At 39.6% G+C, this 23,030-nt stretch overlaps 1 pseudogene across 1 annotated transcript; it reads left to right on the top strand.

The window, feature by feature from the left end:
- Positions 1-14,652: 14,652 nt before the first annotated feature.
- LOC143618781 (uncharacterized) lies at positions 14,653-22,948 on the top strand (annotated as a pseudogene). The gene is made up of 10 exons (XR_013151073.1): positions 14,653-14,805; positions 16,402-16,599; positions 16,684-16,806; positions 17,384-17,421; positions 17,499-17,664; positions 17,904-19,030; positions 19,532-19,845; positions 20,624-22,042; positions 22,133-22,251; positions 22,323-22,948. The product of XR_013151073.1 is annotated as an uncharacterized LOC143618781 (transcript).
- The last annotated feature ends 82 nt before the right edge of the window (positions 22,949-23,030 follow it).

Below are 23,030 nucleotides of genomic sequence, written 5' to 3'. Positions count from 1 at the left end.
CCGTGCCTTCCATTTGCGTTATGTACAAAACGCCTAAAAAAATTAGCCCAAAACGTCGGGGGGGGGGGGGGGGGGGAGTGTGCCCCCGGCGTTATAGGCCAAAACGCCTTCAATAAATTGCCACTACGGGTGGTCTTAGTAACACATTTCATTCTCTCTCTATTTAACCTTACGCTGTGTTCCTGAGTATAACTTAAAGAAAGAAAGGAAAGAAAAGTGATGGAAAGAATAAAAGAGGTGTGTTCCTGGGTTTTTTTTTGTGGAAGGAAATGGAAGGAATTAACAAAAAGGGTGTTTCAGATATTCATTTAAGGAAAGAAAAGAAATGAAAGGAGGATATTTGAAGAGTAAAATGAAAGGAAAGTGTTTCTTTCCAAATTGGAAGGAAAGTGAAAGGAAAAAGAAAGGAAAAGAATAGAATGGAAAGGAAAAACTTTCCTTTCCTTTCATTTCCATTCTTTCCGTGAATGAACTCGGAAAACACAGCGTAATGGCAGTAGTGTACCTCGATTAGGGTACCATACCTGATTAAGGGTACCCGCATACACCCCTCTCCTCTAAGGAGAAACCTTGCTATAAAAATACGCTTTGCAATGTGAAGAGGTATGTACCCGCCTCAACACCGAGCAAGGCGGGTCAACCCACAAGAAAAAGACATTATGAAGGCACAAAGCCAAAACCTATGCGCATGGCGCATACAAAACATGCTCAGGCATCATATGCCCAGGCACACATATGCTCGCGCATCACATATGCGCGCGGCGCATCAGCGCGCGGCGCATATCACATGCCCGTGTATATCGCATCTGCCCAGGCACACATATGCTCGCGCATCACATATGCGCGCAGCGCATCAGCGCGCGGCGCATATCACATGCTCGTGCATATCACATCTGCGCATGAAATATCTGCGCGTGAGAATAAAGAGAAGACCCAGCGCATCCTCAGGGTGAGCGCATATCATACGTGCACATAATCAACCTCGTCCTTATCCAAATCAGGATTAGGGCAACCTTGATTGTGCACATCAGACAACCTTCAAGAAGGCATCTTTTTAAGGAGAAAGAATATGCTGATGTTGATAGCTGCCAAATGAAAGGTCGACAACTCAGCATGACACATGTGTTACCACGTGATTACAACCAACGAGAAAGCGCCAGGTGTCCCAAAGGACATGTGGCGCAGTGCGATTGGAGGAAGCCAACGAGGTTGAGCCCAACCGGTGGTAACCCTAGCACTATAAATACAGCATCAACTCCACTTTGATGAGACATTCATACTCAATCATTGACAGTTACAAGCAGTGATCACACATTCAATCATATTGAATCACATTCATTCACAGTCAGTTACATACAATCACACAGTCTCACAACCAAAGGGTATTGAGCAATTAAGCAAATACTCTTGAGATTCTCTGACACACATTATTATCTTCTCCACAAATATACTGATTCTCACGCCGGAGGGTTACCCCAAAGAGGACCCCTCTGTCCCTTTCTGAGGGGTAAGTAACGGCGCTGTTCATTTTGTAGGTGGAAGAACACTGATCCAGAAGAACCATCGGTGAAATAGTATAATCACACCCGAGGAAAGTAGATCTGCTACCAGTGAGTAGATCCACGTTTCTTCATTGGCGCCATCCGTGGACGCCTGAGGCTGAGCAAGCTTTCACTGAGATAAAAGAATGTCTCATAAAGTTGCCAGCGCTCACAGCTCCACTTCCTGGCGAAACCCTTACATTGTACCTGTCAGCTGGAGACCGCGCGATCGGCGCAGTATTATTGGTGGATCGCAAGGGGATCCAAACGCCAATATACTATGTGAGTCGGGTGCTCACAGACCCTGAGACGCGCTATTCCATCATGGAAAAGTTAGTTTTGTCACTAACACACGCGTCGCGCAAGCTCCATAGATACTTCAATGGTCATCCTATTGAAGTTCTGACTGGTTACAACATCCAGCAAGTCTTGCGACGCCCCGCTCTCTCCGGAAGGCTGACAAAGTGGGCGCTGGAATTAGGTGAACACACGATCACTTATAAGCCCCGTCCAGCGATAAAGGGTCAAGTTTTGGCGGATTTCATCACGGAAATCCCAGAGGGAAAGATTGAAGAAGCTCAGCGCGAGGTAGACCCTCCGCGAGCAAATGATGAAGAAGATGTTTGGAGGCTATTCACTGATGGAGCCTCCAACAGCGAAGGGTCCGGCGCAGGCCTCAAACTGGTGGACCCTGATAATCATGAATATACTTATGCTATTAGGTTGGACTTCAAGAGTACCAACAATGAGGCTGAGTATGAAGCCCTGCTGGCTGGTCTGCGCATTGCGCGCAAGTTTGGAGTTAAAAGGCTAGAGGCCCATGTTGATTCTTACTTGGTAGCTGCTCAGGTCAACGGCCTATATGACGCCAAGGAGAACACAATGCCTCTATATCTAGAGCAGGCAAAAAAGATCGTTGAGCAGTTTGACTTCTTCAGAATCATACACATCTCGCGCAGCGAAAACAAGTCCGCTGACGCGTTGAGTAAGATGGCATCAACTAATTTTGATCACTTTGGCAAAGATGTCAGGGTGGAAGTGATGAGCAACCCGTCAGTACAAACGCAATCGGTCCTTGTAATTCATACAACCCCTTCATCCTGGATAACTCCAATAATGGAATTCCTGAAGGAGGGGACGTTACCGGATGATCGCGCACAAGCGAGAAAGATAAGACACAAGGCGCAGAACTATGAACTACTTGATGGTACATTATATCGGCGCTCTTATCTTGGACCGCTCATGAAATGCCTGGATGCTGAAGAAGCAAGCTATGTGATTAGGGAGATTCATGAAGGAATCTGTGGAATACACGCTGGTCCGCGCATGGTGGTTGCCAAGGCAATGAGCTCAGGCTACTATTGGCCAGGCATGTACTTGGATGCGCTAAAAGAAATCCAAAAATGCAAGGCATGTCAGAGCTACGCGCCAAACACCATGCGTCCAAAGAACAACTTGATTCCAGTGACCTCCGCATGGCCTTTCCACAAATGGGCCATTGATATTGTGGGGCCCTTGCCGCAAGCGCAAGGGCGAGTGAAATTTTTGGTAGTGGCGATAGACTATTTCACAAAATGGGTTGAGGCCAAGCCACTAGCAAAAATCACAGCTGAGGCGATGAAGCAATTTATCTGGAGCCACATCATTTGCCGTTTTGGCCTTCCTATGGAAATTGTGAGCGACAATGGCAAACAATTCACTGACAGGAAGATATCAAGCTGGCTCAAAGAATTGCACATCAACCAAATCTTCACGTCCGTCTACCACCCTCAGGGGAATGGCCAAGTGGAGCGCGCGAATCAAAGTTTGCTAAAAGGGCTGAAGAAAAGGTTGGAGGGAGAATCCCATTCTTGGGTCGAAGAGTTACCTAATGTCCTGTGGGCACACAGGACATTAAGCAAAACTAGCAATGGCGAATCCCCGTTCAGCCTAACCTATGGGACAGAGGCTATGATCCCAGCAGAAATTGGATGCCCATCCCATAGGGTACTCATGATGAGCAAAACTGATAACGAGCGCGAAAGAAGATTGGACCTTAACTTGCTTGAAGGGCGCAGAGAAGCGGCTATCATTAATGAAGCCAGATACAAGAAAAAGCTGGAAAAATATTATAATCAGCGCGTTAAAGAGTGCCACTTCAAGAAAAATGATTTTGTCCTTCGAAACAATGAAGCTAGTCGCGCAATACCCCCAGGAAAAATGTCCCCCAATTGGGAGGGACCTTATCAAATTTCAGAAGATTTGGGGAAAGGCGCGTACACTTTAAAAGATTTGAATGGAAAAAAGATACCGCGCGCATGGAACGCGGCACAACTTAGAAAATGCTTCATGTAAAAAGTTCAAATATGTAATCAAGGCTTTTAAGCCATCATGAATGATGATTCGCGCTATCTTTCAATATTTGTCGCGCTATCTTTCAATATTTGTTCTATTACCTTTGCATACATGTTTCACGCTTCCTTTATTAATTTGGAACAATATGACAACACTATATTGACTTCAAAGCAAAATAAAGCGAAGTAAAACATACATGCGCGAGCCTTAGCTCAAACGCGTTAACGAGTCTTAACTCTAAAACGCCAGGGCCTTAGCCCAAACTTACGAGCCTTAGCTCAAACACGTTAATGAGTCTTAACTCTAAAAACGTCAGGGCCTTAGCCCAAAACAAAGAGCCTTAGCTCAAAACACTCACAAACATCCATCTTACATCCCGCGCAGCCTGATCATAAAAATCCTTAAACACAACTAAGGCAAAGTACATGCCATATCATGTTAAGGTCGCAGGTCGAGGTCGCGCGCGGAATCATAGTGGATATCTGAGTAACACACGCTGACATGTAATGGCTAAACTCATACTTCCATATAAATACCGCGCGACAACGACGCGCAAAAAAGAAATAATGAAAAGTTAGCGCGCATGTCAGCATGAGCAAGATACTGCGAAACCACAAACAAAATAGAACAGAGGTTAAGTGAATAATTTCCTTACAACCTTGTTCTTATTTTAACGTGCAAGCATATCTTATATCTACAAGCAAACATGAAGAGATGAATGGAAATGCGCAAGATGTGTAAAAGAGAAAACAAGTTTCATTCCATTGGATTGAAATTTACAAGTATGATGAGTTACAAATTACAAGTATAAAAAATTAAATATGTAAAATTTGATGAAGGGCTTCTCAAGTCTCCACGTCGACGTCAGCCACTTCATCACCTTCATCATCTCCCGCAGCATCTGACGCGGCCTGCTCCTCATCTCCGAACTGACCATAGTCAAGTTCTTCCTCCTCATTGGAGTCTTCTATCACGACAGTGGCAGGAGCAGATTTATTCGCAGCGCCAGAGCCGCTGGCAGGGGCAACATCCCCCGCGCCACCATCATCGCCACCAGCCCTCTCGCATTCATCGAGCAACTTCTTTAGCGCGCCGAGGTCGGGCTGGTCAGCAAGCGCAGCTATCTGCAAAATCATTAGAAAAATATTGAGTACAAAACACTTGGAAAAATTAGTCAAGTAAAACTCATTAAGGTCAAGGTACCTGCATAAGGATGGGGATGGGAGTATTCATATACTTTTCCCCCACCGCGGCCATGTCCGCGCAGGCCGCGTCGCTCTTGTAAGGGTACTCGGATGGGTTCTTCTTCAACATGTCATAGTCATACCCATCCGTAAACCCTTCAGCTCGGCCCACCAAGCGCGCGGCGGCATTGCAGTCCATCACAAGGGCCTGAAACTCGGCGGAATATTTCATCGCCAAAGCGCAGCGAGTTATGCCCTGTGACACCAGCCATTGGCGATCCTGCGCTAGGCCAGCAACAGACGTCTCGAGGACAGGAACCTGGGAGTTTAATAACTCAACAGTTTCCTTAGTCTTTTGTAGCTCCTCCTTATCAGACGCTGCTGCCGCCAAGATTTCTTCTTTCTCCGCCTGCGCAGCACCAAGTGCTTCCTGGCTGGACGCCGCCGTCGCCAAGGCCTCATCTCTATCGGCCTGCGCGGCCGCCAACTCCCTCTTCAGGCGCGCAACCTCGCTCTCCAGTGATGATTTTTCAGTGATACTCTGGACGATAGCTTGGTCACGCGCCTCAGCCTGCTGTTCCAAGACACGCACTCTACGCGCGTACTTGGCAACTTCGGCCTCCGCCAACTGCTGCTTCTCCCGCGCAGCTTGGAGCTCATGCCCGCGCTTAATATAGGCGGTGTTGGCACTTGCTCTATTTTCGCTGAGCTCCGCCTGGAGTTTCTCAGCTCGTGCGCGAGCATCAGAAAGGTTCCAGGCAGCCACCTTAGCCTCTTGCTGGGCTGCCACAAGAGCATCGCGTACTTTAATATAATCGCGATGAAGCTCTTGGGAGGCAGCAAAGAAAGCTGACCCAGCGAAAATGTGATCGTTGAGCAAGTCAGCGCGAGTGCGCTCCTCCTGATACCTCCTTTCAGTAGGAGGCACGGCATGAGCCTAGAAGTCCTCGCATACGCCCATGGATTGGAAGGAACTTTCTTCATTAATATTCCATCTCGGGCGATAAACGTGGTCACCTTCCTACAAAACACAAGAAATGTTCTAAGTCATAAAACATACTTATATGGAGGTACGCGCAGCGGAGCAACAAATCAAAACATACCTGCGGGGATGAAGCAGAAAAGTCAGCGCCAGCCTCACCAGAAGTATGCGCTGCGAAGACTTGTGGCATCGCAGGGCTGGCGCGGTCTCCCAAGGAGCCCTCAGCTTGAGCCCCCTCATCCTCCTCATCTTCTTGAATAGGCCTCTTCTCCTGCGACCTGGGGGGCTCCAAACCAGCCTCGCGGAGAGGGCTGCGCGTAGGAGGAGGCGAGGGATGTCTCGACGCCGCCAGTTCGGCGCGCAATACGGCTTCCTGCTCTTTTGTAACCCCAATAAGGGGAGAATCAGCACTAGCAGGAGCAGGACCAGAACCAGCGGCGCCGCCAACGGCGCCAGGAGTGTCGCCAGCAACTTGTACGCCAGCTACAACTCCTATGAACAAATCAACAAGGAAAAATGGTTTATGACTGAATCCAAAAGAAAAATAAAGAAGACAAGTGTGCAAAACATACCTTGGCGCAATTCTGTTCGCGCGGCGAACATCGCCATAAAATTCATTCTACCCTTTTCAGAGGGTAGAACAGGGGACTCCGAAGCAGCCCCCGGCGCAGCCTCAGCACCTTGTGGCGCCTGTGGCTCATCTCCTACCGTCGCCGGTTCTGCAAACATTCAAAGGAGGAAATGTTTAATAACAATTCAGCCAGATGAAGATAAATAAAGTATACCTGTTGCAGGCGCGGCACTGCTTCTCTCTTCAGCCGCGCGAAAGGAGGAGGCGACGCCACCATACCTCAAGTGGACAGGAGGTCTGCCCACTCTCACAGGCAGAGAAGCTAAAGAAACCTTTGTGGTAAACACCTGGGTTTCCTTAGGTCCCTTCGTTTGAGCATGGGGATGAGCGACAGGGGTGTCATCTTTCTTCTGTTTCTTACTGGCCCCTGCGCCAGATTTCCCCTTAGCTTTGCGCTTTAGTAGGGGCGCCTCCTCTTCCTCCTCCTCCTCTTCCGCGAGCTCTAGCTCGTAGTTTTCAAGCGCATCTAAAAAAACAACCAACAGAACTGTTAATAAACTTGGATATTCTAAAGGAATGAGCATAAGTGCGAAGGCTTACCAGGCGCGTCACTGTCAAAGTCAAATTCCAGATCCACTGGGATGAACATGTCATCGAAGCGATCTGGGAAACCAACTTCCCCAGCGCCAAGCGCGACGGAGCCACCCTCCACTTGTTCATCATAAGCGGCAAGGACATAATCCTTGGTGACTGCGCAAAAAACAAATCAAGTGATATCAGCAAAAGAATTATGTTCGCGCAGAAAAAATAAATAAACCAATGAAATAAACTTACACAACCCGTCGACTTGGATAACGGGCTCAAGCGCGCTATCGGCCCAAAGCTTACTCATGCCGACCCCAACCAGCGCCTCCTCGCAAATTTTCTTCGCGGGGGATGGTTCGGCGGTCAGTTTCTTAACCCAAGCGCCAGTTGGGTTCTTGAGGACACCCTCATCCGCAGGCGCAGAAGAGATAGAGCGCATGGTCATACGGATGGGGATCACACCAGCCCTTATGTAAAAGAACCTCTCAGACCAGTCATGAAGGCTCTTGAATGAAACAGTGGAGCACTTCACCTTCTGACTGCGAGGAATGAAAGAGATCCAATTGTCCTGGATCTTGGGCTTGTAAAAATATTGAAAGCGCCGAGGAGTGGGTTCCTCGCGCTGGGATTTGCACATGAACTCAAAGTGAGTCACGCGCACGAGTCCAAACGGATGGACTTGGGATATATGAATCCCATAGAACTTCAGCAGTGCACCCACAAACCTTGTCATCGGGAGACGAAGGTTGCAGTGGGTGAAAAAGTGGCTATATAGGGATATATAGCCGGCAGGCGGGTCCGCCGCCGTTTGCCCGGACCTAGGCAACATGCAGCCAAACAGGGTGGGAAAGCCCTGAGAGGCGATGAGGTTGTCGAGATCGGCCTGCTTCAATTTGCAGAGGATTTCATTCCACCTTTTGGTGGCCTTGGTCCTCCCTACTTCCTCCGATGTGGTCTCAACAACCCTCTTCCCTTTCCCCTTTTGCTTCAATGTCGACATCACCACAGACTTCACACGGCGTCTTCGAGAGGCAACAGAGGTGATTGAGGGGCTAGACGAGTCTGAACTATCAGACATACAACTGCACCAGCAGATAATCGAAAAATCGAAAAGATGAATATACTCAATTCAGAATATGAAAGGCAGAAAATAGAAAATTTGAAACAATGAAGATGAAGATAAAAATTTCCTAAGGGCCTGCTTTTATAGGCCCAGGAGAGAGAAATGTGGCAGCTGATCGGATTTCACGCGCCCCCACTCGCGGGTGCAAGCCAATGAGGGCGCGACACGTGCCCCTAACACTGTTGAGGGGACATAAAATCGTAACCGACCTGCCACGGAACAGAGACGCGCCCCCACTCGCAGGTGCTAACCAATGCGAGCGCGACACGTGTTCAGGACAGCTGTGTGAGGGGACATGAAAGGCAACTGTAGCACCTCGAGCACACGAAACGTCTGACACGTTTACGGCGCACGTCACCACCAACTAACCACGTGTTTGGACCCTTCGTTTTCAACCAAATGGATAGAACTTCGCGCAACGATGGAAGCAACCAGGAAAACGACAAAACCCCATTAAAAGACAAAAATCAGTAAGTCTAATATCCATCTTACCGCGCTCGCGCGAGATAAGACACACATTAGACTGGGGGGGCTTGAAGAGGTATGTACCCGCCTCAACACCGAGCAAGGCGGGTCAACCCACAAGATAAAGACATTATGAAGGCACAAAGCCAAAACCTATGCGCATGGCGCATACAAAACATGCTCAGGCATCATATGCCCAGGCACACATATGCTCGCGCATCACATATGCGCGCGGCGCATCAGCGCGCGGCGCATATCACATGCCCGTGTATATCGCATCTGCCCAGGCACACATATGCTCGCGCATCACATATGCGCGCAGCGCATCAGCGCGCGGCGCATATCACATGCTCGTGCATATCACATCTGCGCATGAAATATCTGCGCGTGAGAATAGAGAGAAGACCCCGCGCATCCTCAGGGTGAGCGCATATCATACGTGCACATAATCAACCTCGTCCTTATCCAAATCAGGATTAGGGCAACCTTGATTGTGCACATCAGACAACCTTCAAGAAGGCATCTTTTTAAGGAGAAAGAATATGCTGATGTTGATAGCTGCCAAATGAAAGGTCGACAACTCAGCATGACACATGTGTTACCACGTGATTACAACCAACGAGAAAGCGCCAGGTGTCCCAAAGGACACGTGGCGCAGTGCGATTGGAGGAAGCCAACGAGGTTGAGCCCAACCGGTGGTAACCCTAGCACTATAAATACAGCATCAACTCCACTTTGATGAGACATTCATACTCAATCATTGACAGTTACAAGCAGTGATCACACATTCAATCATATTGAATCACATTCATTCACAGTCAGTTACATACAATCACACAGTCTCACAACCAAAGGGTATTGAGCAATTAAGCAAATACTCTTGAGATTCTCTGACACACATTATTATCTTCTCCACAAATATACTGATTCTCACGCCGGAGGGTTACCCCAAAGAGGACCCCTCTGTCCCTTTCTGAGGGGTAAGTAACGGCGCTGTTCATTTTGTAGGTGGAAGAACACTGATCCAGAAGAACCATCGGTGAAATAGTATAATCACACCCGAGGAAAGTAGATCTGCTACCAGTGAGTAGATCCACGTTTCTTCACAATGCACAGTCAATTTGGTTTGATCAAAATATTAAGAGTTGAAAACATGAAAAATGTGTTGAACTTTAAACGTAAATTAAGAATGGTTCGTGTGATTAGTGAAGATTAAGGACAAAAGATTCAATTTAGTATGAACATAAATGACTAAAAATGAAATTTACTCTAATACATAAATGATTTAAAATGTAATTTACTCAATAATTTTTGTTTTGAAGACGTTATCCAACCCATATTTAACACTTATATATCATCTATATATTAACCATAACATATGGTACATTTCTACAATGATTTCTACAATGAACAAACAATATCAAATTATGGTATAAGACAAGTTTTGGTCAACAGAGGCTTGACTCTAAAGCGAATTCTAAAACTGAAACGTTTTATTTGAAAGCAAAAAAAAAGCAATAATAACTTTTTACATAAAACCCTAGCACATGTGAATATGATAATACCCATTTTTATATGGTTTCTAAAATACACACAATCACACATTTTATATGTAAATTGATCAAGTTTTAGTAAACACATAACTTTCAAAATATGAAGATTAGTGTTCTACTTAAGTTAAACCTTAAAATTGGAGGCCCTGTAAACATTAGCCATAAGTTTTAACAAAATTTTATTGTAGTTTACGAGTTTACCAAAGAAGACCAATTGATCATAAGCATGGGCGGATCTACGGTAGTAACGGGTGGTTCCGCGGAACCACCCGAGTTTCGAAATTATAGTGTATTTATATATAGAAAATAATAAAGGAACCACCCTATAAATTATACAGGAACCATCTTAAAAACATATAAAGTGCTTGCCCGGATGGTAGTTTGTGGGTTTTGTAACCCGGAGGTCGCAGGTTCTATTCCCGTTTTTAACAGTTTTTTTTTTTTTTTTTTTACTAAGTTACCCTAAGTCCTGTTAGGGTTTTTTATAACATAAGCTGATAAGCAAAGCAGGCAAACCCCTGAACCAATCCGTGTCCTCATGGTCCTCAGCAGCTGCAGCCGCCTCTGTCCTCTGTCCACCGCTCCACCCTCAGGCTCAGCTCAGCCACTCCGGCAGTGGCACACCGCCGTCCGCCTCCGCCTCTGATTGAATCAGTCACTGGTTTCAAACCCCTGAACCAATCCTTGCCCCCATAAAAATCAATTCCAACAAAAACCTTTTTTTGCTTGCTCTGCTCACTAGTCCGGCAGTGGCACACCGCCGTCCGCCTCCTGTTAGGTATTTTTTTGCTTCTTGTATGATTCATTTTATTTAATCCATTCGAAATGATTATTGAAAGTAGTTTGCTTTGTGAAAATCTTTTTGAAAGAGAGTGTTGTATTCTAGTTATCCGATTCATATTGATCCAACCCAGTCCTTCTTAATTCTTATGAGTTATGACGATTCCCGAATCCAGGGATGCCCTCCACCTGTTCGACGATTTGTCTGAGTGAAAATTTGTTTTGATATTTGTAATTGTAACTTTATTTTTTATTTATTTCACTAAATAAACTTATGTGAATACCTTTATTTTTTTTATTTATTTCAAATAAAGCCTTAATGATTATTGGTTTTAATTTGTTAGTTTGTTAGTTTTTGTTAGTTTCTTAGTTTTAAATTTGTTAGTTTGAAATTGTTGATTTGTAGGTATTTTGAATATGAAGAGAATGTTGACCCGAGATTTAAAAGAAAGAAGACCGGTATCACCAATCGTCATCATTATGTGGTTAATAATTTCAACACGGTTCTCGACATGCAAATTCAAGAGCTTGGAAGCCGCTTTAATGAGGTAACCACTAAATTGCTTACTAATATGAGTTCTTTGAGCCCGTCTTGTAATTTTAGTGCCTTTAGTAAAGTAAACTTGATAAACTTGGCCGAGATGTATCCATGTGATTTTGATTTTGATGAAAAGGAGAAGCTTGTATATGAACTTGGCCACTACATTACTAACGTGAAAGAAGATAAGCGGTTTGCCAACTTGAGTGGCTTAGGCGATCTTGCTAAAATGATGGTGAAAACAAGATTATGTAATGAACTTTTCCCGAACCATCGAACCGACCCGAACCTCAAACCGACCCGAAATTTTATATACCCGACTCGGTGAAATTGAAACATATAAAAGTAGTGAACCACCCAAAAAAAATTCCTGGATCCGCCACTGATCATAAGTCATAACAAGACAAAAGTACAATATTAATAGTTGATACCAAAAGTTTAACCCCAAAACAATTATCAAACCAGACAACCAATTAAGCTATCGATTTATGTGTTCCCTTTATGGGATATGGTTGTCATTTTTAACCGCAACTCGAAACTTGACCTGAATAATTATTAACCCGGACTTGAAGCTACTAGTACTCATGAAACTCAAACCCGAATCTAATGAACCCGAGTTCAACCCGAACTAATACGAGTCGAATAGTGATTACTTTTTAATGGGTTTCAGGTAAACCCGAATAATCGGTTTGACTAAGTATTCAGTTCAGTTATTATATAACATGTCTTATACTATTCAATGAATATCGACGCCTACCAAATTCATTTTATTAGTCGCCTAATCCGTTCTGATTCCAACCCCACCTATCGATTGCTATTCAACGTTTGTTAATATAGCGATTATATATGACTTTATTCAATCAATTGGTCGGTTTTTCAGACTCAGTTCATCCGTCAACTGATTATTCATTCCATCAATAAGCATTCTTCAGACTCTTTTGATTGGATTATGTGGTTTGTTATTTGCTTATGTATGTTAAAACTTAAAGATGATATACTTGCTTGAATTTTAGCACATGTATATTTTTTTAGTTTTTTAGGTCAAATACTAGAAACCCGATTAACCTGTACTCATAAAACCCGAACCCGAATAACATGGGGGAGATGTTTGGGATTGAGTTTGAAAAGCGCTTATTGGTTTTTTCAAAAAGTCAGGATTTGAGACTTTTAGAAAACTATTTTTTTAACTATCTCAAAAAACTAAAATAAAAAAAATTTTTATGATTGCCAAACACATTTTAACTTATTGGCTTTTTGAAAACACCAATAAGCCTATAAACAATTTTCAAACTCAATCATAAACATGCTCGGTATGAGTACTCGATAAAAAATTCTCAAACCCGACCCAAAAAACCCAAAATCCATAAATACAACCCGAATAATACCCGTACACTTTCACTAGAAGTCAGATAATCTATGTTCCATTTCTACCTCAACCGGTTAAACTACCGGCTCAATACCCGTTTTCAAAACAATATGTACTAGAATCCCCACATTGTCAATGCCATGTGCAAGACAGGCCATATCACCTTTTATATAAAAAAAGCTATGAGACAAATGTAACTTGTCTCCTACTTTAGCTGGAGTATCATATCATCAAAACTTATTCATGCTGATTGGTTTTAATATGACAAAAATATATAATATAGTTAATATCAAATACGTTTATTAAATAACATATATATACATAATTATATATTTTTAGAAACCATAAACCACAAGCATTTTAGGTAACAACAAACTAAAAGTGTATAAAATTATATATAATTCGGAGATCTATTTGTGAAGACGAGATACGTTAGCAATATGTCGATAAAGTTTCATGAAAAACCGAGTGTAAGTAAAATAATATTACATGTGAATAAAGTAGAAAAAACAAATTTACTACACATTTTTTAAAAGTATACTTGTTTAGCAGTCAAATATCTATAATACTTTTAGCTAACAATCTAATTATATATTTGATCGAATAAAACTAAAACAACAATTTTAATTATGATGAGTATTAACGAAAACTAATATATTACTTATAACAAAAAAAATACGACACAAAACATGTTATGTATAAAAATAAAAAAAACATAGTGGATGGCTCTATTGTTAGCTCAACTAATTCGGTAACAAAACTACTATTTCTTGATCAATGTGGTTTTTCGATTATTTCACATTTATTTGAGTTTGATGCGCAAATTATGTAAAACGTCAAGATCATGATACTAGAATAAGTATATATGTATACCTAATCATAAATACATAATAGCACTATTAATATTATTTTTAATTTAAGGTTATAATAATCTAAAAACATAGAGAGTTGACGTGGTGTTTAAATCTTCAACGTGTCGAATCGTTCAATTCTCTTAACTAAAATGTACTTTAATGCAATATATAACCCTTTTAACTAATTAATGACAAAAGAATAATTATTACTTGTTACTTTATCTTATTTTACGTTACATATTAACAACAAACAAATAATAATTAAATATTGTACTTTGTAGATTCGGTAATAATAATAATATTAAAATAATAAATTGTTTGTGGCTCAATGGTAGAGCACTCACTTTAGAAGTGGGGGTTCAAGTCTCACTATCATCAATTTATATGGGAGATATGAGGGATGACTCTGGCTTGCCAGGATTCGAGTCCTTATCTCAGCCGGTTTTACTGGCTCCTTGTTGTCGTGTCATTTGGCGAAGCATGGGGGTCGGGTTTTATCCGGTGAATCCCTCAATATGTGGACCGTTAGGGGCTCCGTCCGTCCGGACTAATAACCAACTCGGGCTACCTTTAGACAATGGGGGCCGCGTACAAAGTACCCGGTTGGTCGTTCAAAAAAATAATAATAATATTAAAATAATAATATTCTGGTTACACCGGATGGGTTGAAATAGATTGGAGTTGTACTCCTGCTCCAACTGAATTTCAACTTGTACAGCTAGCTAACCTCTCCTCTTTCTATCTCTCTCTCTTGTTTATGTATATAATTATATATGTATATATACATACCAATTTGGGGCTAAATGAAGGAGACAGTTAATCACAAAATGGTGAACCGGTTGCACCGCCGTAACTCCTCCGCCTCCTCCGTTGACTACGCTTCCGGCGAACGATTTGAATTCAAGTTCTCCGCTCTTCACGCTCTCCAGGTACAACACCTATACCGATACAAGTGCCAGCTGGATTGTAATTTGTACGGAACTGTTTATTCGTATTAGTTAATAATAAATGATTATGATATTGATCGAGTTATGATAGCTGCGGAATTAGGTTTTGAGGAATGATTATGATGTTTATAGTTATAGTGTAGTTACGTTTATTTTATGTGGTTCGAGTGAAATGAGAGTAAATGTTATAGGCTATTGATATTTAATAACCAGTGGTTGATTTCTGAGGCAACTAATTTATTCTACTGGTTTCTTATGCTGTTATTGAGTTCTCATTACTAAATAGCGATAAGCCGATACTACTTTGTTCTAGCTGGAGTGTGATTTGTACGGAACTGTTGATATTGATCGTGTTCTGTTACGTGTGTTTGAAGAAATAGAATAGTGTAGTTATGTTTATTTCCTGCGTTTTGAATATAATGAGACTGAATGTTATAGGCTATTTAGTCAGAGAATGATTATGATGTTGTTCGAGTTATGATAGCTACGGAATTAGGTTTTGAGGATCGATTTTCATAGTGCAGTTGCATTTTGTTTCCTGCTTTTTGAATGAAATGAGACTAAATGTTATAGGCAGTAGGCTATTGATAAACAGTGGTTGATTTCTTAGGCAAGTAATTTTATTAAGAAGATTATGAGTTGTGTTCTGTTAAGGAGGTACCTGGAGAGCGAGCGATACACACACGCATAAAAACATGAAACAAAGCGATGCAGCTGTAGTATATTTGTTATTTGTATGAAGAGTTTTATTCGTTTTAATCAGTGACTGATTATGATATTGATCGAGTTATGATAGCTATGGAATTAGGTTTTGAGGAATGATTTTCATAATTCATAGTGTAGTTACGTTTATTTCCAGCGTTTCTCATTAAATGAGACTAAATGTTATAGGCTATTGATAACTAGTGCTTGATTTCTGAGGCAAGTAATTTAATAAGGAGATTAGGAATTCTGATATGTTAAGGAGTTTATGTCTATGCTACTGGTTTCTGATGCTGACATGCTGTTATTGAGTCCTCATTGCAAAATATTCACTCTAATTCCGTTCGTGATCTGTATAGCGTTATTGTTCATGATTGTATAGCTTAACTAGGATATATGACTGTCACTACTGGAATCTGTTTTCATAGTTTATATAATCTTATGATTTATGGAATAGGCTGTGTAACAATGTTCTGTTATCTGTGTTTGAAGAAATAAAATAGAGCAGTTTCATTTTTTTCGTGTCATCGTGTGTTTCAAATAAAGTGACTAAATGTTATAGGCTATTGATAACCAGTGCTTGATTTCTGAGGCAAGTAATTTTATTAAAGAGATTAGGAATTGTGTTATGTTGAGGATGTTGATTCTTCTATAGAGAGGTTTATGCTACTGGTTTCTGATGATACAAAATATTCACTCAAATTCCATTGTATTCTTCATGATCGATAATATATAGCATTACCGTTCAGGATTATATAGCTTAACTAAGGTATAGGGCTGTTACTATTAAAATCTGTTTTCATAGTTTATTTAGTATTACGCTTAGTTGTGATTTTCAGTTGTGACAATATATATATATTTTTTTTGCATTTCTAGGTCCCTAAAGGATGGGATAAGCTTTCATTGTCACTTATATCTGTAGAAACTGGAAAAACAGTTGCCAGAACAGGTAGATCATTTGTACAGAATGGGAATTGTCAATGGGCTGAGAGTTTGTCAGCATTCATTTCGGTTCCTCATGATGATGCTTCAAAAGGGCTCGGACAATGCCTGCATAAGCTTCTTATCTCAATGGTCTGCTCCGCCTCATGCTTTTTTTAATTAAGTTTCAGTTTGATTATTATTTCACTAAAATTCTGTTATTATTTTGAGTGACAGGGATCAAGTAGAACTGGCATCCTCGGAGAAGTTACTGTAAATTTATCAAATCACTTGAGTTCTGAAACTTCTACTTCTATTGCGGAACCACTAAAAAACTGTAGTTATGGGACAATCTTACAGGTTAGTCGTAATTCTTCTACTAGATTCTTCAGTAGCATGATTATTAATATCATCAACAATGGTAGTGTCTTCTTGTGCCTTCTTATGTGTCTTTGATCACAGTGTTCATAAACAGCATGATTATATTCAGATTTGGCATGATCAGTTACTTCTAGTGTTTTATCATTTTTTTAAAAAATATTAGGTTATTTTAATAAGTCTTAGTTGACTTAATTCATAGAAATTCTATGGATAGAATAGATGATACAGTCAAGATTTATCATGCTGCTTTGTAGTCACATATTGAAAATGCTATCTTTCCTTGTGATGCCCAACACTATTAGTATGATATATCATATGATCTAGCCTTGTGATGGAAAATTATATGATAGTACCTGACATGTCGATATAGAATAGATTTTGATCAGATTTTTGCCATAATTCTTATTTCTTATCTAGGCACACAAGGCATATGCATTGATGTTAAATAATATTGAATTTCCTTTCCTTTTTATCAAAGGACTAAGAAATAAATCTTCTAATGAATTGAAAACTTTTATTTGCAACAAGGATATAAATTGTTATTTTCTCTTTGCAGGCGGAAATTAGGTGCTTAACACCTAGACCAAATATGAGGTTTGTTCTTTAACATAGATTATTGATATTCATCCTTTTAACCATTGGCCTATGTGCTAAAATGCTGCATGTTTCAGAAATGACAGATGGACGGACACTGAATCATTTGTAGAAGATGCCAATGCTTCTGATGACTTGGATACCAAATCAGATGTGTCTGATAGTAGGACCACTAAGAGTGTAGAATCTTCCATGAGCAGTAACTTCATGTATACCTCTCAAGCAGGTGGACTTGGTAGCAAGGTACTTTTTCAGGGAACTTGATATGCATTCTTTTCATTCTATGAATATGCGCTATCAGTATTTGATTAGACTCTTAAATTAGTATAATAATTGGTAGTAGTAGCTTTAATAGGAACCAGGTTCTTGTAAGGAAAATTTATAAATAGAGATTAGGAATATTGGATTACTATGCTTGATTTGATTGAATACAAAAAAATTATTTTGAGCATTCTGTATCTAAGAGTACTTTTGTTGCACAGGATACAAGCTTATCTGGAAGGGGATCACTTAGTAGTATTGATTCATTGGATGACTCTTTTGGTAGGCATCTAACTGAAGCCAATGATCTAATAGCAAGACATGATTCTATTAGCTCTTCAAATAGGCCACAATATAGCTCATATCATGTCTCTGATTCTCCTAGAGTAAGTCAAAGACAAGATCCTGGAAAATTTAATTCAAGTCAAAGACAAGATTCCGGAAAATTTTCGCATTCGATTCCCACATCACCACTACGAACTTTTGGTTCCGTTGAATTTGGTCTAGAAGCTGAAGGGGCCACAGTGGAAGAACTTAGAGCAGAAGCAAGAATGTGGGAAAGAAACGCACGGAGATTGAAAGTAGATCTTGATTTTTCAAAAAAGGAGTTCAAAGACCAAACAAGAAAGTTACAAAATGCATCTATGGAGATTGTTGCATTACAGGCAGAATGTGATGGGCTGAAACAAGAAGTGGATTACTTAAAAAGCCATACTTGATGAATCAGAAGTCAAAGGAAAGGCTGCTGACAGTCTGAAACTCCAAGCGCAAGGTGATATACAGACAGAATTGGAAGAAGAAATAAAATTTCAAAGAGATTTGAATGATGAGTTATCTCTTCAGTTTAATAAAACTCAAGAATCAAATCTTGAGTTAGTTTCTGTTCTTCAGGAACTAGAAGAGACCATAGAGAAACAGAAAATGGAGATAGAAAGTCTTTATAGTTTGAAAGATAAGATTAAGGAGCTTGAGAGAGATTGTAATGAACTTACTAACGAGAATCTTGAGCTTGTATATAAGCTTAAAGAATCAGAAAACGAACTTTCAAAGGGTGTCAATTCAATTGAAGATTCTGAGATAATTAAACTTGAGTGTGAGATAGAAAAGCTTAAAGAAGAAGCAAATGATAGAGAGCTTGATAGAATAGATGCTGGTAACCTGCAAAATCGTTGTAAAGAACTAGAAAGCAAGTGTGTGAAACTAGAAGTCGACATCCAAGATTTTAAGGATAAAGCTTATTATCTTGATGGTGAACTCAATATATACTGTACAAAAGTAGAAGAATATGAAAATGAGGCTGTTAAGTTGAAAGCATTATTGAAATTGCAGGAAGAAGAAAAACATGAAAGTAAGTACCTTGCATTTATATTTCTAGTCTGTTTTATCATAAGTATTTTGGTGTAATTTTCTATTTCAGGCAATCTTATATTTTTCCCAGAAAAAAAACAATTGAACTTCAAGAAAAAAAAAATGATAAAAGCCCTCAAACTTTACAATTTATTATTTAACTTAATTGTAAATATTACTAGGTTAAAATAATGACACGCAAAGTAACTTTGACCATGTTGACTTTTTTACACGAGTTGAGAAAACTGTTTACCTGCTGGCATGTTGAAAACTAGCTTAAAGCCTATCTATCATTTTAAATATTTGATTGATTTTCTGTGAAAAACAAAGTTGGTTCCCTAAAAAAATTTTTGATGACTGACTCTCTTGTTCATTTCACTTATACTTGAACATCACACTTTTTCATTGCACAAATGAACAAACTGACACCCTTGTCCTTCAAATTTGAATGCTTTTTACTTATAGCTTTAAGTTTTAACAGAAACTATTTTGATATGTGCAGATTCATTCACTGCTGAAGAAACCAAACCAATGATGAAGGATCGTTTTAATATTGAAAATGAGATGGAGTTTAGTTTGAAGGACGATACCAGCATACTTGAGAAGCTGAATATTGAACTATTGGCAAAAACCTCTGAAATAGAAGTTCTTAAGTCAGATTGCTCGCTCAAAGATAAGAAGATTCAACGCTTGAATGCCCACCAAACAGACTTGGAGATTCAGGTGTCCGATCTGAAAATATTAAAGAAGCAACTAATGGGCGGTTTGAAAGCTATGCAAACCGAAAGTACAATCATCTCCGAATGTCTGGATAAGGTAACATGCTCTATTCACTAATGACCAAATACAAGTAAATAGCTGGTACTTTAGCATCAAATTGTGTTCTTGACTTCTTTCTAGTTTTAGAAAAATATTACTTTTTGCTTGATTCATTATATTATATATTTCTTAGCTGGTTTTTGTCTTTATCCTTTATAACCTACCAACCATATTTTATTAGTTTATCTTGTTGGTCGCATTCCCTAGGAGGGTTAGTTACGCTTATATATATCTTTTTGAAACAAATTTGATTTCTGCTTTAGACCTGAAATAGGTTGAGCCATAGAAACCAATCTGAATTGCTATTCTTCTATTCTTTCTTAATCTTATATAATCCGAAACTGAGTTCATAAAACTAGGAGTGTAAAACGAGCCGAGCCGAGTGCGAACTTGACTAGGCTCCAGCTCAGCTCGTTTATTATTTACTAATTAGTTTATATATAATTTAATAATGATTTATATATATAACATAATATATATTATTTAGTTATTTTTATGATAATTTTATTTATATTAATATATTAAAAAAAATAATTCATAGGCTTGTTTAGGCTTGCAAGCTCAATAAATGAAGCTTGGCCTCATGCTAGCTTATTAAATAATCTTATTATTAGGCTCGATTCGAGCTTTTAGCGAGCGGATCTCATATAGCTCATGAGCATCTTGGCTCGCTTACACCCCTGACAAAAACTACTGCTTACTAAACAAAAATGCTTAACTGTTGATAAACATTAATTTAAGGTAATCTTGAGCTCTGAATATTTAAATCCAACAGGTTAAAAATGACATGGTGGTACTTAATGACGCAAAAGATTCTCAAGTTGCTGCAAACAAGATTCTTGAAAAGAAACTACTTGAGCTCGAGAGCTGTAACAAGGAACTAGAACAGCAAGTAACCGAATTAGAAGTAGAAAATCTACAATTATCAGAACGAATATCTGGATTAGAACCTCAATTAAGATATTTGACTGATACACGTGAATCAAATCGTTTGGAGATACAGCATTCAGAGACACGCGTCATGAATCTACAGGCTGAAATAGAAAAACTAGAAGCGGAATTAGAAACAAGCAAAGTTGATATGAGACAGAAGTTTGAAGAAATGCAAAAACGTTGGTTGGAAGCTCAAGAGGAGTGCGAGTATTTAAAAAAAGCAAATCCAAAGTTGCAAACAACTGCAGAGAATTTGATTGAAGAATGCAGTGAACTTCAAATATCAAACCGAGAGTTAAAGCAACAAAGACTTGATTTGCATAATCGCTGCATAGATCTGGAAGCAGAAAGAAGGGAGTCACAATATAATTTCTCTAAGTTGTCTACAAAATTGGAAGATTTAGAAGATAAATTCTCATTAATGGTGAATGAGATTGCTGCAAAAGAGAAAATATTCGATTCAGAACTTGAAGCTTTGCATCTCAAAGTTAACGTCATGGAAGAATTAAAATCATCTGATAAGAAGATCAAGACCGTTGAAGTTGAATATGAAGAAAATGTTCATAATCTAACGGTTGAGCTTGCTGCTTCCAAACAGAACAATGGAGTTCTAGAAGCAAAACTTGAAAAAGTAAGGGAATTATTGGAGAATACAAGATCTAATGAAGCAAAGCTAAGAGTTAAAGTTGGTGTGCTCGAAGGCGACTTAAAACATTGTGAATACCAAAGAGTGCAATTAACCGAAGAAATCTCGAGTTTGACTAGTCAACTGCAGAAAATTCCATTGCTGCAAGATGAACTAGTGGCTCTTAAGAACTCCTACAATGAAGTGAAATATGAGAGTGAAAGGTTGGAAGCTTCACTACAGTTGGTAACCGAGGACTACAAAGAACTAAAGGAGGAAAAAAGTTCATTGCTGCAGAGAACATTAAGCATGCAGAAGGCGATGATTGAATTAGAGGATCATAAACTTAGTAATATTGCGTTGGAGGAACAAATTATACGGCTCCAGGGCGATTTAACTGCACGAGAAGCATTATGTGCACAAGATGCGGAGTTGAAAAATGAAATCGGGCGTCTAAAACGGTCAAATAGTCAACTACAGTGGAAGATAAACAGTTTTCAAGAAGAAAAAGATGAATGCATGAAGAATGCTCAAGTCCTTGAAGAGAAATTGGAGGATTTATCTGCTAATAATAGTGTTAAATCTTTCAGATCAGATAGTAATAACAGTTTTCACGACCATATGAAGCTCACAGAGGTTCATATCAAATTCTTTTTTATGATAAATTTTGTGAAAGAAAAACTTTGTCTATGAATTGACTTCTAATTATATTTTTTCATGTTACAGGATGTGGATGCAAGTACATATGAGCTAAGTGTTGACGTGTCATCAAGAATCAGGTCACTTGAGAATGAGCTTGCTGAGGCTTTGCAGTCAAATGACATGTATAAAGCTCAGATTGATAGGTATTACTATTAACCAAAATATTCATCTGACACCACTTGTTTATTTAAAAATACTTCCAATTATTTTTCAGCTTTCTATCAAAGGGAGAAGTTCATCAGTTAGATATTCCACTCGAGTTAGAAGCTGAAGTAATAGCAGTTAAGAAAGAAAACGATAAAGACGCATCTTTACTTGAGACCGAGTTGAAAGAACTTCGAGAGCGTTATCTTCACATGAGTCTCAAATATGCAGAAGTAGAAGCTCAAAGGGAAGAACTTGTATTGAAGCTAAAGGCTGTGAAGCCCGGAAAGAGCTGGTTTTCATAATTTCAATTTAGTATACCAGGTATATTATCATCTATAACTCATTAAATGTTAATATCCATTAATAGCTCCTATTTGAGGAAGACCAAGAATATGTGATTATGCATAGCATATAGTATGGAGTAAATGAATACAAAAAGGATAAGGTAAACGATTGTATTTCCACTTTTATAGTAGTTTATTGTATTGGAGATCCAAATTCATGTCAATTGTAAGTCTTAATGAATATTACGGACATCTATTGAGCATATAGAGTTTTCACTGTCAACCTGTTCTTTTACCTTTATAATCTAATAACTTGATTGTGTTGAAAAACTGTATTTTAAGCTGCTTACTTTTGTAATCTGAAACAAACTAATAATTGACACACACACACTGTAATCATTTCATTTGTATCCAAAATAATAGTCCAAAACAAAAGGCGCATATATTAAAAATATTGATTTTGTTGATAATAATGTATATACTTTTTTTGA

Source organism: Bidens hawaiensis, unplaced genomic scaffold (genome assembly GCF_021521415.1).
Source record: "Bidens hawaiensis isolate Kalapana, Puna unplaced genomic scaffold, B.hawaiensis_p1.1 tig00002338_1, whole genome shotgun sequence".
Classification (NCBI taxonomy): Eukaryota; Viridiplantae; Streptophyta; class Magnoliopsida; order Asterales; family Asteraceae; genus Bidens; species Bidens hawaiensis.
Note: the sequence above shows the minus strand (reverse complement) of the source record. Positions and strands in the feature narration are given on the sequence as shown.